Here is a 19,142-nt window from a genome sequence, read left to right as displayed (position 1 = left end):
TTGTGACTACCCAGACCTACCATTTAACCAACACCATCTATTGTTGTGACTACCAGACCTACCATTTAACCAACACCATCTATTGTTGTGACTACCCAGACCTACCATTTAACCAACACCATCTATTGTTGTGACTACCAGACCTACCATTTAACCAACACCATCTATTGTTGTGACTACCCAGACCTACCATTTAACCAACACCATCTATTATTGTGACTACCTAGACCTACCATTTAACCAACACCATCTATTATTGTGACTACCCAGGCCTACCATTTAACCAACACCATCTATTATTGTGACTACCCAGACCTACCATTTAACCAACACCATCTATTATTGTGACTACCCAGACCTACCATTTAACCAACACCATCTATTGTTGTGACTACCCAGACCTACCATTTAACCAACACCATCTATTGTTGTGACTACCCAGACCTACCATTTAACCAACACCATCTATTGTTGTGACTACCCAGACCTACCATTTAACCAACACCATCTATTGTTGTGACTACCCAGGCCTACCATTTAACCAACACCATCTATTGTTGTGACTACCCAGACCTACCATTTAACCAACACCATCTATTATTGTGACTACCCAGACCTACCATTTAACCAACACCATCTATTGTTGTGACTACCCAGACCTACCATTTAACCAACACCATCTATTGTTGTGACTACCCAGACCTACCATTTAACCAACACCATCTATTATTGTGACTACCCAGACCTACCATTTAACCAACACCATCTATTGTTGTGACTACCCAGACCTACCATTTAACCAACACCATCTATTGTTGTGACTACCCAGACCTACCATTTAACCAACACCATCTATTGTTGTGACTACCCAGACCTACCATTTAACCAACACCATCTATTATTGTGACTACCTAGACCTACCATTTAACCAACACCATCTATTATTGTGACTACCTAGACCTACCATTTAACCAACACCATCTATTATTGTGACTACCTAGACCTACCATTTAACCAACACCATCTATTATTGTGACTACCCAGACCTACCATTTAACCAACACCATCTATTGTTGTGACTACCCAGACCTACCATTTAACCAACACCATCTATTATTGTGACTACCTAGACCTACCATTTAACCAACACCATCTATTATTGTGACTACCCAGACCTACCATTTAACCAACACCATCTATTATTGTGACTACCCAGACCTACCATTTAACCAACACCATCTATTGTTGTGACTACCCAGACCTACCATTTAACCAACACCATCTATTGTTGTGACTACCCAGACCTACCATTTAACCAACACCATCTATTATTGTGACTACCCAGACCTACCATTTAACCAACACCATCTATTATTGTGACTACCCAGACCTACCATTTAACCAACACCATCTATTATTGTGACTACCTAGACCTACCATTTAACCAACACCATCTATTGTTGTGACTACCCAGACCTACCATTTAACCAACACCATCTATTATTGTGACTACCTAGACCTACCATTTAACCAACACCATCTATTGTTGTGACTACCCAGACCTACCATTTAACCAACACCATCTATTATTGTGACTACCTAGGCCTACCATTTAACCAACACCATCTATTGTTGTGACTACCTAGACCTACCATTTAACCAACACCATCTATTGTTGTGACTACCCAGACCTACCATTTAACCAACACCATCTATTGTTGTGACTACCCAGACCTACCATTTAACCAACACCATCTATTATTGTGACTACCCAGACCTACCATTTAACCAACACCATCTATTGTTGTGACTACCCAGACCTACCATTTAACCAACACCATCTATTATTGTGACTACCCAGACCTACCATTTAACCAACACCATCTATTGTTGTGACTACCCAGACCTACCATTTAACCAACACCATCTATTGTTGTGACTACCCAGACCTACCATTTAACCAACACCATCTATTATTGTGACTACCCAGACCTACCATTTAACCAACACCATCTATTATTGTGACTACCTAGACCTACCATTTAACCAACACCATCTATTATTGTGACTACCCAGACCTACCATTTAACCAACACCATCTATTGTTGTGACTACCCAGACCTACCATTTAACCAACACCATCTATTGTTGTGACTACCTAGACCTACCATTTAACCAACACCATCTATTATTGTGACTACCCAGACCTACCATTTAACCAACACCATCTATTATTGTGACTACCCAGACCTACCATTTAACCAACACCATCTATTATTGTGACTACCCAGACCTACCATTTAACCAACACCATCTATTGTTGTGACTACCTAGACCTACCATTTAACCAACACCATCTATTATTGTGACTACCCAGACCTACCATTTAACCAACACCATCTATTATTGTGACTACCCAGACCTACCATTTAACCAACACCATCTATTGTTGTGACTACCTAGACCTACCATTTAACCAACACCATCTATTGTTGTGACTACCTAGACCTACCATTTAACCAACACCATCTATTATTGTGACTACCCAGGCCTACCATTTAACCAACACCATCTATTATTGTGACTACCCAGGCCTACCATTTAACCAACACCATCTATTATTGTGACTACCTAGACCTACCATTTAACCAACACCATGTATTATTGTGACTACCCAGGCCTACCATTTAACCAACACCATCTATTATTGTGACTACCTAGACCTACCATTTAACCAACACCATCTATTATTGTGACTACCCAGGCCTACCATTTAACCAACACCATCTATTATTGTGACTACCTAGACCTACCATTTAACCAACACCATCTATTGTTGTGACTACCCAGACCTACCATTTAACCAACACCATCTTTTGTTGTGACTACCCAGACCTACCATTTAACCAACACCATCTATTGTTGTGACTACCCAGGCCTACCATTTAACCAACACCATCTATTATTGTGACTACCCAGACCTACCATTTAACCAACACCATCTATTATTGTGACTACCTAGACCTACCATTTAACCAACACCATCTATTGTTGTGACTACCCAGACCTACCATTTAACCAACACCATCTATTGTTGTGACTACCTAGACCTACCATTTAACCAACACCATCTATTATTGTGACTACCCAGGCCTACCATTTTAACCAACACCATCTATTATTGTGACTACCTAGACCTACCATTTAACCAACACCATCTATTGTTGTGACTACCCAGACCTACCATTTAACCAACACCATCTATTGTTGTGACTACCTAGACCTACCATTTAACCAACACCATCTATTATTGTGACTACCCAGGCCTACCATTTAACCAACACCATATATTATTGTGACTACCTAGACCTACCATTTAACCAACACCATCTATTATTGTGACTACCCAGGCCTACCATTTAACCAACACCATCTATTATTGTGACTACCTAGACCTACCATTTAACCAACACCATCTATTATTGTGACTACCCAGGCCTACCATTTAACCAACACCATCTATTGTTGTGACTACCTAGACCTACCATTTAACCAACACCATCTATTGTTGTGACTACCCAGGCCTACCATTTAACCAACACCATCTATTGTTGTGACTACCCAGACCTACCATTTAACCAACACCATCTATTGTTGTGACTACCCAGGCCTACCATTTAACCAACACCATCTATTGTTGTGACTACCCAGGCCTACCATTTAACCAACACCATCTATTATTGTGACTACCTAGACCTACCATTTAACCAACACCATCTATTGTTGTGACTACCCAGACCTACCATTTAACCAACACCATCTTTTGTTGTGACTACCCAGACCTACCATTTAACCAACACCATCTATTGTTGTGACTACCCAGACCTACCATTTAACCAACACCATCTATTGTTGTGACTACCCAGGCCTACCATTTAACCAACACCATCTATTGTTGTGACTACCCAGACCTACCATTTAACCAACACCATCTATTGTTGTGACTACCCAGACCTACCATTTAACCAACACCATCTATTGTTGTGACTACCCAGGCCTGCCATTTGGATTTGAGGTTATTGAAACCAAACCATATGATTTGAGTGAAAAGTACATTAATAAACAACATGAAAGGGTGAGTGTAAGAAGCGCTCATCATGTTCCCTCTCCGCTGCGTTCACTAGCCCTGAGTCTGCTGCCACACAGAAATATCAGCCCACAGAGAGAAGCACGGAATTGAACTTCACTCAACGTTCAACAGCAGTGGTCGAGTGTCCGATCTGCATTTCTAGTCGATCGCCAAACATTTCTGTAATAAAGCCTCGTGTTCCTATTTTGTACAATTCGTCTCAGGATATTAACGGTAGGTGCACCCGATTCAGCTGCCCTGTGCGCCGGGTAGGTTAAATGTTGCCATGTTGAGCCATTTCATGTGTCTGATTGACACACTCTGCCTTCTCGGCGGGCCCAGAGAGCAAATCAAGTGCACTATACATCTACCGCTGGCCAATCGGATGGCTCAGATTACCGTGCCTGCAGTCACGTAGCAGCCATTAAAAAAAAAAAGTTACAGCCAAAATGATACTGTGAGATTTCACAACGTTTAGATCCATGACTAGAGAAAGACTGTCAATGAATACAGCAACAAACTGCTGTTTTTATGAGTGAGTTCACGTTTAAGTTCTTACTGTCAACAATTTAGTATTCAACACTTTTATCAGCCATAAAATGAGCGCTGTTCCTATTTCCACTCAGCGCTACAACAAGCAGTGCAGCAGTAATGAATGAGGAGGAACATGTATTGTATCTATAGACGTTGTTGCTGTTATCAGCTTTGGGGTTTTATATCCAGGAATATTTCACTGGCTCTGTTCATAGGAGTAACAATATTTCTGCATGAGGCAGAAATACTGCGGTGCGACTCGAGTTTCGCCATCATCTGGAATACGATGTCCCTATTTTGGTCAGAGTCAGTGGAGGAAAGGGAGAGCGGAGGGATGATGAGAGACCGACCCTCGGTCTGCTGCTCTCACCCTCCGCTGAGCCTGACCATCAAATGCAGGCACCATCAGCCCAGTAAAATAAAGATAAAAAGCTAATTATGTAAATGGTATGCTCACTCAGCTGTGCCTCACAAGTAATAAAACAACGGATCTATTAACGGTGTGATCAGATCATTTAGCCCAAACAACTACCTCTTTCCCTACTGTATTTAATTAATTTATTTATTTTGCTCCTTTGCACCCCATTATTTTTATTTCTACTTTGCACATTCTTCCATGGCAAATCTACCATTCCAGTGTTTTACTTGCTATATTGTATTTACTTTGCCACCATGGCCTTTTTTTTTTGCCTTTACCTCCCTTATCTCACCTCATTTGCTCACATCGTATATAGACTTGTTTATACTGTATTATTGACTGTATGTTTGTTTTACTCCATGTGTAACTCTGTGTCGTTCGTTGTATGTGTCGAACTGCTTTGCTTTATCTTGGCCAGGTCGCAATTGTAAATGAGAACTTGTTCTCAACTTGCCTACCTGGTTAAATAAAGGTTAAATAAAATAAATAAAATATAGTCTACCTCAAATTCTGACCAGAGTCTAACCCCTAAAGACCAGAGTCCAACCCTGAAGACCAGAGTCCAACCCTGAAGACCAGAGTCCAACCCTGAAGACCAGAGTCCAACCCTAAAGACCAGAGTCCAACCCTGAAGACCAGAGTCCAACCAACCCTAAACACCAGAGTCCAACCCTAAACACCAGAGTCCAACCCTAAAGACCAGAGTCCAACCCTAAATACCAGAGTCCAACCCTAAACACCAGAGTCCAACCCTAAAGACCAGAGTCCAACCCTAAAGACCAGAGTCCAACCCTAAAGACCAGAGTCCAACCCTGAAGACCAGAGTCCAACCCTAAAGACCAGAGTCCAACCCTGAAGACCAGAGTCCAACCCTAAAGACCAGAGTCCAACCCTGAAGACCAGAGTCCAACCCTAAAGACCAGAGTCCAACCCTAAAGACCAGAGTCCAACCCTAAAGACCAGAGTCCAACCCTAAAGACCAGAGTCCAACCCTGAAGACCAGAGTCCAACCCTAAAGACCAGAGTCCAACCCTAAACACCAGAGTCCAACCCTAAAGACCAGAGTCCAACCCTGAAGACCAGAGTCCAACCCTAAAGACCAGAGTCCAACCCTGAAGACCAGAGTCCAACCCTAAAGACCAGAGTCCAACCCTGAAGACCAGAGTCCAACCCTGAAGACCAGTCCAACCCTAAAGACCAGAGTCCAACCCTAAAGACCAGAGTCCAACCCTAAAGACCAGAGTCCAACCCTGAAGACCAGAGTCCAACCCTAAAGACCAGAGTCCAACCCTAAACACCAGAGTCCAACCCTGAAGACCAGAGTCCAACCCTGAAGACCTGACTCACCTCTGGTTCAGTCAGGGTCAAGTCCCAGTTCTAGTACTACGACACTGCTGGGCGGGGCCTAGGGAAGCAACGTACAAAGTTGAACCAACATGTTTCTATAAACAGAGACTATAACTGTGTTCCACACCTCCTTCCTCATACCATGGGCCACCTCAGAAAGTCAGTTGACAGGTGACATAAATGGACAACACTTCTGGTGGTAAAAAACACCCATAATCTTCTCACTGCATATCTTCATACCTGCAGCCAGCTGTTGTACCTCAATGGCATCACAAACCAACTCAATGCGAGGCCATAACTCATCCCTTAAAGAAAGATAACAAAGGCCATAACTCATCCCTTAAATAAAGATAAAGGCCATAACTCATCCCTTAAATAAAGATAAAGGCCATAACTCATCCCTTAAGAAAGATAAAGGCCATAACTCATCCCTTAAAGAAAGATAATAAAGGCCATAACTCATCCCTTAAAGAAAGATAAAAGCCATAACTCATCCCCTAAAGAAAGATAATAAAAGCCATAACTCATCCCTTAAATAAAGATAAAGGCCATAACTCATCCCTTAAGAAAGATAATAAAGGCCATAACTCATCCCTTAAAGAAAGATAAAAGCCATAACTCATCCCTTAAAGAAAGATAACAAAGGCCATAACTCATTCCTAAAAGAAAGATAATAAAAGCCATAACTCATCCCTTAAAGAAAGATAACAAAGGCCATAACTCATCCCTTAAAGAAAGATAAAAGACATAACTCATCCCTTAAAGAAAGATAACAAAGCCATAACTCATCCCTTAAGAAAGATAAAAGCCATAACTCATCCCTTAAAGAAAGATAATAAAAGCCATAACTCATCCCTTAAAGACAGATAAAAGCCACAACTCATCCCTTAAAGAAAGATAATAAAAGCCATAACTCATCCATTAAAGACAGCTAAAAGCCACAACTCATCCCTTAAGAAAGATAAAAGCCATAACTCATCCCTTAAAGACAGATAAAGGCCATAACTCATCCCTTAAAGAAAGATAATAAAGGCCATAACTCATCCCTTAAAGAAAGATAAAAGCCATAACTCATCCCTTAAAGAAAGATAATAAAAGCCATAAGTCATCCCTTAAATAAAGATAAAGGCCATAACTCATCCCTTAAAGAAAGATAACAAAGGCCATAACTCATCCCTTAAAGAAAGATAAAAGACATAACTCATCCCTTAAAGAAAGATAACAAAGCCATAACTCATCCCTTAAGAAAGATAAAAGCCATAACTCATCCCTTAAAGAAAGATAATAAAAGCCATAACTCATCCCTTAAAGACAGATAAAAGCCACAACTCATCCCTTAAAGAAAGATAATAAAAGCCATAACTCATCCCTTAAAGACAGATAAAGGCCATAACTCATCCCTTAAAGAAAGATAATAAAAGCCATAACTCATCCCTTAAAGACAGATAAAAGCCACAACTCATCCCTTAAGAAAGATAAAAGCCATAACTCATCCCTTAAAGAAAGATAACAAAGGCCATAACTCATTCCTAAAAGAAAGATAATAAAAGCCATAACTCATCCCTTAAAGAAAGATAACAAAGGCCATAACTCATCCCTTAAAGAAAGATAAAGGCCATAACTCATCCCTTAAAGAAAGATAACAAAGCCATAACTCATCCCTTAAGAAAGATAAAGGCCATAACTCATCCCTTAAAGAAAGATAAAGGCCATAACTCATCCCTTAAATAAAGATAAAGGCCATAACTCATCCCTTAAGAAAGATAAAGGCCATAACTCATCCCTTAAAGAAAGATAAAAGCCATAACTCATCCCTTAAAGAAAGATAACAAAGGCCATAACTCATTCCTAAAAGAAAGATAATAAAAGCCATAACTCATCCCTTAAAGAAAGATAACAAAGGCCATAACTCATCCCTTAAAGAAAGATAAAAGACATAACTCATCCCTTAAAGAAAGATAACAAAGCCATAACTCATCCCTTAAGAAAGATAAAAGCCATAACTCATCCCTTAAAGAAAGATAATAAAAGCCATAACTCATCCCTTAAAGACAGATAAAAGCCACAACTCATCCCTTAAGAAAGATAAAAGCCATAACTCATCCCTTAAAGACAGATAAAGGCCATAACTCATCCCTTAAAGAAAGATAATAAAAGCCATAACTCATCCCTTAAAGACAGATAAAAGCCACAACTCATCCCTTAAGAAAGATAAAAGCCACAACTCATTCTGCAACCTACAATGGATGGATGTGTATATACTGGCTACTTATAAATTCATAACTCCATCCCCCTACCCCAAAATGCACAGGGTGGCTTAACCTGTGATCCTGACCTTAATTACCATTGCAGAATAACATTAATGATTCCATTCCTAAATGATTCAGGAAGTCCTGGTCTCAGATTGGCATTTCTGGTGCTTTGGAAGCTTTTTAACTACCAACACGCTCTGTGGACTCCAACCGATCCCGTAGGGGGCGGATGTACTGTGGCTGCTTGGTTGAGCAACTGCTTGAGCTCAAATCTGACAGGCACTACTGGCAACAAGGCCTGCGTTCAAAATTGTACCCTATTCGGCGCACTACATTTGGTCAAAAGTCGTACGCTATGTAGGGAATAGAGTAATGTTTGAGACAAGTCAAGGACGACACAACACTGAGACAGGGTACAGACAGGGTACAGAGAACTAGAACAATATATTATTTTTACAGGAGTGTTCAGGGAAAACAGGCTATATTGGGCTAGAGGAATAGACACCTGTGAGAATTCCTTCGTCATTAGTCAAGGCAGACGAGCTAAAATGATCACAAATGAATATAGGGGGTTTGCAGCCTTCGACACACAGCTTCTAGTCTTTCCATGGAAACCATCCTGAATAATGCAAAGGAAGGGGACAATGACCAAATGTGGGTTGATATGCAGACTCAATGGATTCTCTCTCGTCGGCTATTCTCAAAGCTATTTCAGAAAGATACACTACTTGTGTGGTGAGTTGGAGTGTAAGAGGGGATTTCAACGGAGCAACAAACTGCTGAATATGATCAACGTGTATACAGACAGCTACGGTTGATGTTTCACTGTTAGGGACCTTCTGTACAAAAGAGGACGATTACGATAGAGGAAACCATGTCTAGATTTAACTTTAGCCTGCAGCTTTGATATGTGCTGAGAGAAGGACAGTGTACCGTCTAGCCAAACTCCCAAGGACTTGTATATGAGGTGACTACCTCAAGCTCTAAACCCTCAGAGGTAGTAATCACACCTGTGGGGAGAGGTACATTTTTCTTACCAAACCACATGACCTTTGTTTTGGAGGTGTTCAGAACAAGGTTAAGGGCAGAGAAAGCTTGTTGGACACTAAAAAAGCTTTGTTGTAGAGCGATTAACACAGAATCCGGGGATGGGCCAGCTGAGTATAAGACTGTATCATCTGCATATAAATGGATGAGAGAACTTCCTACTGCCTGAGCTATTTATATGTATATTTATGTATTTATTATGGATCCCCATTAGTTCCTGCCAAGCCAGCAGCTACTCTTCCTGGGGTTTATTATGGATCCCCATTAGTTCCTCCCGAGACAGCAGCTACTCTTCCTGGGGTTTATTATGGATCCCCATTAGTTCCTGCCAAGGCAGCAGCTACTCTTCCTGGGGTTTATTATGGATCCCCATTAGTTCCTGTTGCCAAGGCAGCAGCTACTCTTCCTGGGGTTTATTATGGATCCCCATTAGTTCCTGCCAAGGCAGCAGCTACTCTTCCTGGGGTTTATTATGGATCCCCATTAGTTCCTGCCAAAGCAGCAGCTACTCTTCCTGGGGTTTATTATGGATCCCCATTAGTTCCTGCCAAGGCAGCAGCTACTCTTACATTTACATTTAAGTCATTTAGCAGACGCTCTTATCCAAAGCGACTTACAAATTGGTGCATTCACCTTATGACATCCAGTGGAACAGCCACTTTACAATAGTGCATCTAAATCTTTTAAGGGGGGTGAGAAGGATTACTTTATCCTATCCTAGGTATTCCTTAAAGAGGTGGGGTTTCAGGTGTCTCCGGAAGGTGGTGATTGACTCCGCTGTCCTGGCGTCGTGAGGGAGTTTGTTCCACCATTGGGGGGCCAGAGCAGCGAACAGTTTTGACTGGGCTGAGCGGGAACTGTACTTCCTCAGTGGTAGGGAGGCGAGCAGGCCAGAGGTGGATGAACGCAGTGCCCTTGTTTGGGTGTAGGGCCTGATCAGAGCCTGGAGGTACTGAGGTGCCGTTCCCCTCACAGCTCCGTAGGCAAGCACCATGGTCTTGTAGCGGATGCGAGCTTCAACTGGAAGCCAGTGGAGGGAGCGGAGGAGCGGGGTGACGTGAGAGAACTTGGGAAGGTTGAACACCAGACGGGCTGCGGCGTTCTGGATGAGTTGTAGGGGTTTAATGGCACAGGCAGGGAGCCCAGCCAACAGCGAGTTGCAGTAATCCAGACGGGAGATGACAAGTGCCTGGATTAGGACCTGCGCCGCTTCCTGTGTGAGGCAGGGTCGTACTCTGCGGATGTTGTAGAGCATGAACCTACAGGAACGGGCCACCGCCTTGATGTTAGTTGAGAACGACAGGGTGTTGTCCAGGATCACGCCAAGGTTCTTAGCGCTCTGGGAGGAGGACACAATGGAGTTGTCAACCGTGATGGCGAGATCATGGAACGGGCAGTCCTTCCCCGGGAGGAAGAGCAGCTCCGTCTTGCCGAGGTTCAGCTTGAGGTGGTGACTCTTCCTGGGGTTTATTATGGATCCCCATTAGTTCCTACCAAGGCAGCAGCTACTCTTCCTGGGGTTTATTATGGATCCCCATTAGTTCCTGCCAAGGCAGCAGCTACTCTTCCTGGGGTTTATTATGGATCCCCATTAGTTCCTGCCAAAGCAGCAGCTACTCTTCATGGGGTCCAGCAAAATTAAGGCAGTTTATATAATTTATACAATACATTCACAGATTTGACACACTGTGCTACGGTTACTTTACATTGCAGCAAAATTGAAACAGAAAGTGTCCAGATAACTATTATATATATATATATATACAGTGGGGCAAAAAAGTATTGTCAGCCACCAATTGTGCAAGTTCTCCCACGTAAAAAGATGAGAGAGGCCTGTAATGTTCATCATAGGTACACTTCAACTATGACAGACAAAATGAGAAGAAAAACAATCCAGAAAATCACATTGTAGGATTTTAATGAATTTATTTGTAAATTATGGTGGAAACTTTTTTGCCCCACTGTGTATATATATATATACATATTTAAACTAATATATATATATAGTATATATAGTTTAAATATTTTATCATCATTAGCTGACACTTACCCAGACACACTTGTCTAAATTGATGGGTTACTATTGTCTAGACGTGTACACGTTCATGAAATACAATACATGGCTGTAATCACCCCCAGACACACCTGGCTAATTTGATGGGTCATTAAACATCTGCCGAAAGTCTTTTGTTTAGACATGTAGCTAGTTAAACAATGAACCAGCTCATACTCATACCAATACAAACTGATTGTCATAACTGTAGTATGAATCTGTAGGTAGCTAAAGCTAACCAACTAGCTTTAATGTTAGCTAGTTAGCTATGTTATAACTAGCAATGCAAATGGATTTTCTGATTCAAATCATATTACTACACAGATCATACACGTAGCGTTACCTAGCTAGCTAGCTAGCCAGCCAGCAAGTTAACATTGGCTAGCTAGCTAACAGTACGCTTTAACTTTGACAGAATTTGTAACGCATAATATCTGAAAACGTAGCTAGTCTCTGACACATGGATGAACGCGTCACAGACTGGAACCATTTAACTCCGTTTTGTTTATAGCTACTTCTTGTTTGGCCAGCGTTGTGTCAAGTCACTCTGGTTCATACTGACCGTGGCGAGGGCAGAAAGTAGCCAATCAAAACTTTTCCCCAACTGATCTGCCTATAGCACCTGCTAAATTCAGGGTATCAATGTTATTGAGAAAAGTAGCACAACTTTTTGAAATTCTCGATGGCTAACCGTATATCATTCACAAAAGCCACGGTAGAAAGGATCATCAACACATCCTGAGCAGTTCACGTTATAGACAGAAGCATGCTACATGGCAGACCAATCCAAACCCATCTCCCGGTATGTCCAGCCCAACCATTATCTCAGCCAATCATGGCTATAGGGAAGGTTATTTTTCTGTGGCTAAACCAACTAGGCCACTAATTTAACAATTTTATTCGTATTTACAGACGGAAAACAAGTTTGTTATTAAGGAACATGAAAGTTCACATGTTCCAGAAGGCATTTCTGGCAAAAAAAAAAAATCATAGTTACATTTTTAAAAGAATAAAAACATTCAAATGCCTCTCCTGTGAAGTACGAAATATGCCTAGCTTCCTGAAACAGGTCACATATTATACGTTTTGCTGAATCGTAATATAAAACGTTTTGCAAATTCATAACATATTGTACATCTTTCAAATTCGTAACATATAATATGAATTGTAATTTGTAACATATCCTACAACATGGAAAAGGGTGATGGACATCCACGAATTAATACATACCATACAACACGTAATATATCATACTAAAGAGAGTATCTCGGATTTAAGTGCAGAACAATACGAAACGCTCTGAGACCAGGGTTGGTTTAGATGGAGTATTCAGCTGTTTTGGCTGCCAGAGCCAGTTTACCTCTGAAAATAATAGACACTTATTAAGGAGTAACGGTAACGCCAGGCTCCTTAAAGAGTATTATATTGGGCTACAGTAGGCCTGCCAGATAAAATAGAGCCAGCTACACTGAATACAAAAACAACCGGTAACTTAAATCAAACGCTTTATTGGTCAGCTAACACTTGATGAGGTATTGAAATCAGACCGTTAGGACTACCCATTTTACTAGTTGTACGGTACAGCGAGAAACAACACAGGTAGCGCTCTAGCCAAATCACAAGCGCATCGTATTTCAATAGTTCAAAGCCAAGGGAAATCGACCATACCTTAAATTCCTACTTGAACCTTCATATTAGCCAGGTTGTCTCCTTTCCTCGCCGTTATGTCGGCTACACGTTTTCCTCCCTGTCTGCCTGAGCCAGCTGCACACGGGGTTAATCCGAGTTGTGACCGGTTCACAATCCCAGGACAGTAGTTCGTTAATTGGTTTAATAGCTGGTTGGCATTCAAGCAGCCGGTCAATGTTACAACCGGTCGTTACAATGTATCCGAAAGAAAGCCGTAGCCCCCTGCCCACACACTGGTTGAATCAACGTCGTTTCCACGTCATTTAAATACAATTACGTTTAATCAATATTGAATAGATGTTAAATTGACGTCTGTTTCTTCTGTTTTATGCAGACAACCTGTTATGTATTAGTTTAGATAGTGAACTATGAGCGCTCCTCGTTCTTCATAATGGTGGTGTCAATACTGTAAACTCAGCCGTCGCTGTTCCTACAGTTGATAAGAGCCGGTGCCGTCCGTGCCATCTCAATCCAACGACTGTTTATGCTCGAGTGTATTGCAATACTATCCTCATAATATCATTCGGCTGCAGCCCCCACGGATTTTCCACGGTCTTCTTGCCTGTGACCTGCTTGAGCTGCTCACTCTGCGCAGTTCGGTTTCTCCGTGTCCCTCCGCCCTTGTACTAGTTAGTTTACTCTACTGAACACTTCAATCACCTGCGGCTCAGTCGGAGCGCCTTCTGCCCGCAAACAACTTCATAATATTGTAATCCAGGTTTTGGCTACGAATGCAATTGTAGAAATACTGACCAAAAAAGCATTGACGTAATTGTAGATATGACCACATTTTGATTGTCAGCAAATGCTTCTTTTTTTTAACCCACTTTGTGGTAGTCTATTATAATGAGCTACAGTCATTTAATTGCACGGCAGCGGGACTATATGGATTCAGAGCAACGACGGATTGATTCTGTGGTACCACATGTATAATCCTACATGTCAGTTATAGCAGACAGGTATACAGGAAGCCATAGTAGAGGAGAGGTGGGGTTGGTGAAGTCATTTGACTTGGTAAAAAAAAAAATCTGGATTTTGGACCTATAGGGTTATAAAACTTAGAACTTGCTCACCACTTTTTCAAATGTGATTTTTTTTTTTTCCTTCACAAACTTCATGAAACGATGACCTCTTCCTACATATATTTATTTGGTCAAATTATTAATTGTGTGTACGGTTTCTTAATGAATAACAAAAGGGTGGATCAATGTACACCTTTTGGTACAATTTACACCTAAACTTTACTGCCCATTATCACAGACAAATGAAGGTATTGCACACCACTGAAATACACTGATTTGTCACAATTAAAAACTATTTGTTTTCTTCTTCCCCCAACTCAGAGTCTGGACATTTCATACAACTAAATGTATTGTTGTACTGGACACAACATTTTTTAAACACTATAAAGGCATATATAATGCCTTTGAAAAGTAATATGCATTATATACATGTATATATATATATATATATATATATATATATATATACACTTTTATTTAACTAGGCAAGTCAGTTAAGAACAAATTCTTATTTTCAATGACGGCCTAGAAACAGTGGGTTAACTGATCTAGGAACAGTGGGGTTAACTGCCTGTTCAGGGACACAACAACAGATTTGTACCTTGTCAGCTCGGGGGTTTGAACTTGCAACCTTCCGGTTACTAGTCCAACGCTCTAACCACTAGAATACCCTGCCACTAACTGTGTGCAGGTAGTTAGTGTGAAGCACCTTGGTCTCTACTGGTTTCTATTGGTCACAGTACAGTACATCACAGTACATAATATCACAGTACAATACATCACAGTACATCACAGTACAGTACATCACAGTGCGTAACATCACAGTACAACATCACAGTACAGTACATCACAGTACATCACAGTACAGTACCCCACAGTACATAACATCACAGTACATAACAGTACATAACATCACAGTACATCACAGTACATAACATCACAGTACAGTACATCACAGTACAGTACATCACAGTGCGTAACATCACAGTACAACATCACAGTACAGTACATCACAGTACATAACATCACAGTACATCACAGTACATAACATCACAGTACATCACAGTACATAACATCACAGTACAGTACATCACAGTACAGTACATCACATCACAGTACAGTACATAACATCACATCACAGTACATCACAGTACAGTACATCACAGTACAGTACATCACAGTACATAACATCACAGCACATCACATCACAGTACATAACATCACAGTACATCACAGTACAATACATCACAGTACAGTACATAACATCACAGTACATAACATCACAGTACAGTACATCACAGTACAGTACATAACATCACAGTACATAACATCACAGTACAGTACATCACAGTACAGTACATCACAGTACATCACAGCACAGTACATCACAGTACATCACATCACAGTACATCACATCACAGTACAGTACATAACATCACATCACAGTACATAACATCACAGTACATCACAGTACAGTACATCACAGTACAGTACATCACAGTACATAACATCACAGCACATCACAGTACAGTACATAACATCACAGTACATCACAGTACAGTACATAACATCACAGTACATCACAGCACATCACAGTACAGTACATCACAGTACAGTACATAACATCACAGTACATAACATCACAGCACAGTACATCACAGCACAGTACATAACAGTACAGTACATCACAGTACAGTACATCACAGTACATAACAGTACAGTACATAACAGTACAGTACATCACAGTACAGTACATCACAGTACATAACAGTACAGTACAGCACAGTACATCACAGTACATAACAGTACAGTACATCACAGTACATGACAGTACAGTCCATCACATCACAGTACATAACAGTACATAACATCACAGTACATCACAGTACATCACAGTACATAACAGTACAGTACATCACAGCACAGTACATCACAGTACATCACAGTACAGCACATCACATTACATAACATCACAGTACATAACATCACAGTACATCACAGTACATAACATCACAGTACATCACAGTACAGTACAGTACAGTACATCACAGTACAGTACATCACAGTACAGTACATCACAGTACAGTACAGTACATCACAGTACATAACAGTACAGTACATCACAGTACATAACAGTACATCACAGTACATAACAGTACAGTACATCACAGTACAGTACAGTACAGTACATCACAGTACATAACAGTACAGTACATCACAGTACATAACAGTACAGTACATAACAGTACAGTACATCACAGTACATCACAGTACATAACAGTACAGTACATCACAGTACATCACAGTACATCACAGTACAGTACATCACAGTACAGTACATAACAGTACATCACAGTACATAACAGTACAGTACATCACAGTACATAACAGTACAGTACATCACAGTACATAACAGTACATCACAGTACATCACAGTACAGTACAGTACATCACAGTACATAACAGTACAGTACAGTACAGTACATAACAGTACATAACAGTACAGTACATAACAGTACATAACAGTACAGTACATCACAGTACAGTACATCACAGTACATAACAGTACAGTACATAACAGTACAGTACATCACAGTACAGTACATCACAGTACATAACAGTACAGTACATAACAGTACAGTACATCACAGTACAGTACATCACAGTACAGTACATCACAGTACATAACAGTACATATGTGACCAAATAGCACAGGAATCTTGTGGACTGTAGAAGAGTTGGCATATTTAGTACACAGTAGGCTAACAGTCAGTCTAAGCAAAAACATTTGAGTTAAAAGCCATTTCTTTAAAATAGTTTAATCTTTATTAATTACTCTTAATATGTATCTGTGTGTTCAATATAGTTGACAGTGACACTAGTCTGAGTGGTGAGAAACTGGCAGGCTTCAGCAGCTGACTCTCTTAAGGACCATCTGTTACTGACCCCTAGTGGACACTTAAAACAACAGCAACATTGCAAATATACACTGTAGAATGTAGATCAACCTACCACAGCAGATACAGTTGTAAAAAAAACCCTCTAGTCTCTACCCTAACGATATTACATGTATGAGACACATTTTAGATGGTTCTGAGGAAGATAAAATGCAGAAGAGAATATCATGGGATGATTCATACTGTGGGATAAAGACCGTATTATAACCCTCACCTGGGATAAAGACTGTATTATAACCCTCACCTGGGATAAAGACTGTATTATATCCCTCACCTGGGATAAAGACTGTATTATATCCCTCACCTGGGATAAAGACTGTATTATATCCCTCACCTGGGATAAAGACCCTATTATAACCCCTCACCTGGGATAAAGACCCTATTATAACCCTCACCTGGGATAAAGACCGTATTATAACCCTCACCTGGGATAAAGACCCTATTATAACCCCTCACCTGGGATAAAGACCCTATTATAACCCTCACCTGGGATAAAGACCCTATTATAACCCTCACCTGGGATAAAGACCCTATTATAACCCTCACCTGGGATAAAGACCGTATTATAACCCTCACCTGGGATAAAGACCCTATTATAAACCTCACCTGGGATAAAGACTGTATTATAACCCTCACCTGGGATAAAGACCGTATTATAACCCCTCACCTGGGATAAAGACCCTATTATAACCCCTCACCTGGGATAAAGACCGTATTATAACCCTCACCTGGGATAAAGACCGTATTATAAACCTCACCTGGGATAAAGACCGTATTATAACCCTCACCTGGGATAAAGACCCTATTATATCCCTCACCTGGGATAAAGACTGTATTATATCCCTCACCTGGGATAAAGACTGTATTATATCCCTCACCTGGGATAAAGACTGTATTATATCCCTCACCTGGGATAAAGACTGTATTATATCCCTCACCTGGGATAAAGACCCTATTATAACCCCTCACCTGGGATAAAGACCCTATTATAACCCTCACCTGGGATAAAGACCGTATTATAACCCTCACCTGGGATAAAGACCCTATTATAACCCCTCACCTGGGATAAAGACCCTATTATAACCCTCACCTGGGATAAAGACCCTATTATAACCCTCACCTGAGATAAAGACCCTATTATAACCCTCACCTGGGATAAAGACCGTATTATAACCCTCACCTGGGATAAAGACCCTATTATAAACCTCACCTGGGATAAAGACTGTATTATAACCCTCACCTGGGATAAAGACCGTATTATAACCCCTCACCTGGGATAAAGACCCTATTATAACCCCTCACCTGGGATAAAGACCGTATTATAACCCTCACCTGGGATAAAGACCGTATTATAAACCTCACCTGGGATAAAGACCGTATTATAACCCTCACCTGGGATAAAGACCCTATTATATCCCTCACCTGGGATAAAGACTGTATTATATCCCTCACCTGGGATAAAGACTGTATTATATCCCTCACCTGGGATAAAGACTGTAAAATAACCCTCACCTGGGATAAAGACCGTATTATATCCCTCACCTGGGATAAAGACCCTATTATAAACCTCGCCTGGGATAAAGACCCTATTATAAACCTCACCTGGGATAAAGACCCTATTATATCCCTCACCTGGGATAAAGACTGTATTATATCCCTCACCTGGGATAAAGACCGTATTATATCCCTCACCT

General features: G+C 40.8%; 1 protein-coding gene across 2 annotated transcripts in view; it reads right to left on the bottom strand.

Moving 5' to 3' along the window:
* pdzd2 (PDZ domain containing 2) overlaps window positions 1-14,713 on the bottom strand; it is a 185,262-nt gene extending 170,549 nt beyond the window's left edge. For both annotated transcript variants that reach the window (XM_065011331.1, XM_065011332.1), the window contains exon 1: window positions 13,449-14,713. The gene's annotated coding sequence lies outside the window, so the exon portion shown is untranslated. The remainder of the gene's footprint in view (window positions 1-13,448) is intronic.
* Between the last annotated feature and the right edge of the window lie 4,429 nt (window positions 14,714-19,142).

This window comes from Oncorhynchus nerka, linkage group LG27 (assembly GCF_034236695.1).
Source record: "Oncorhynchus nerka isolate Pitt River linkage group LG27, Oner_Uvic_2.0, whole genome shotgun sequence".
Classification (NCBI taxonomy): Eukaryota; Metazoa; Chordata; class Actinopteri; order Salmoniformes; family Salmonidae; genus Oncorhynchus; species Oncorhynchus nerka.
This window is presented reverse-complemented; position numbering and strand designations above follow the sequence as displayed.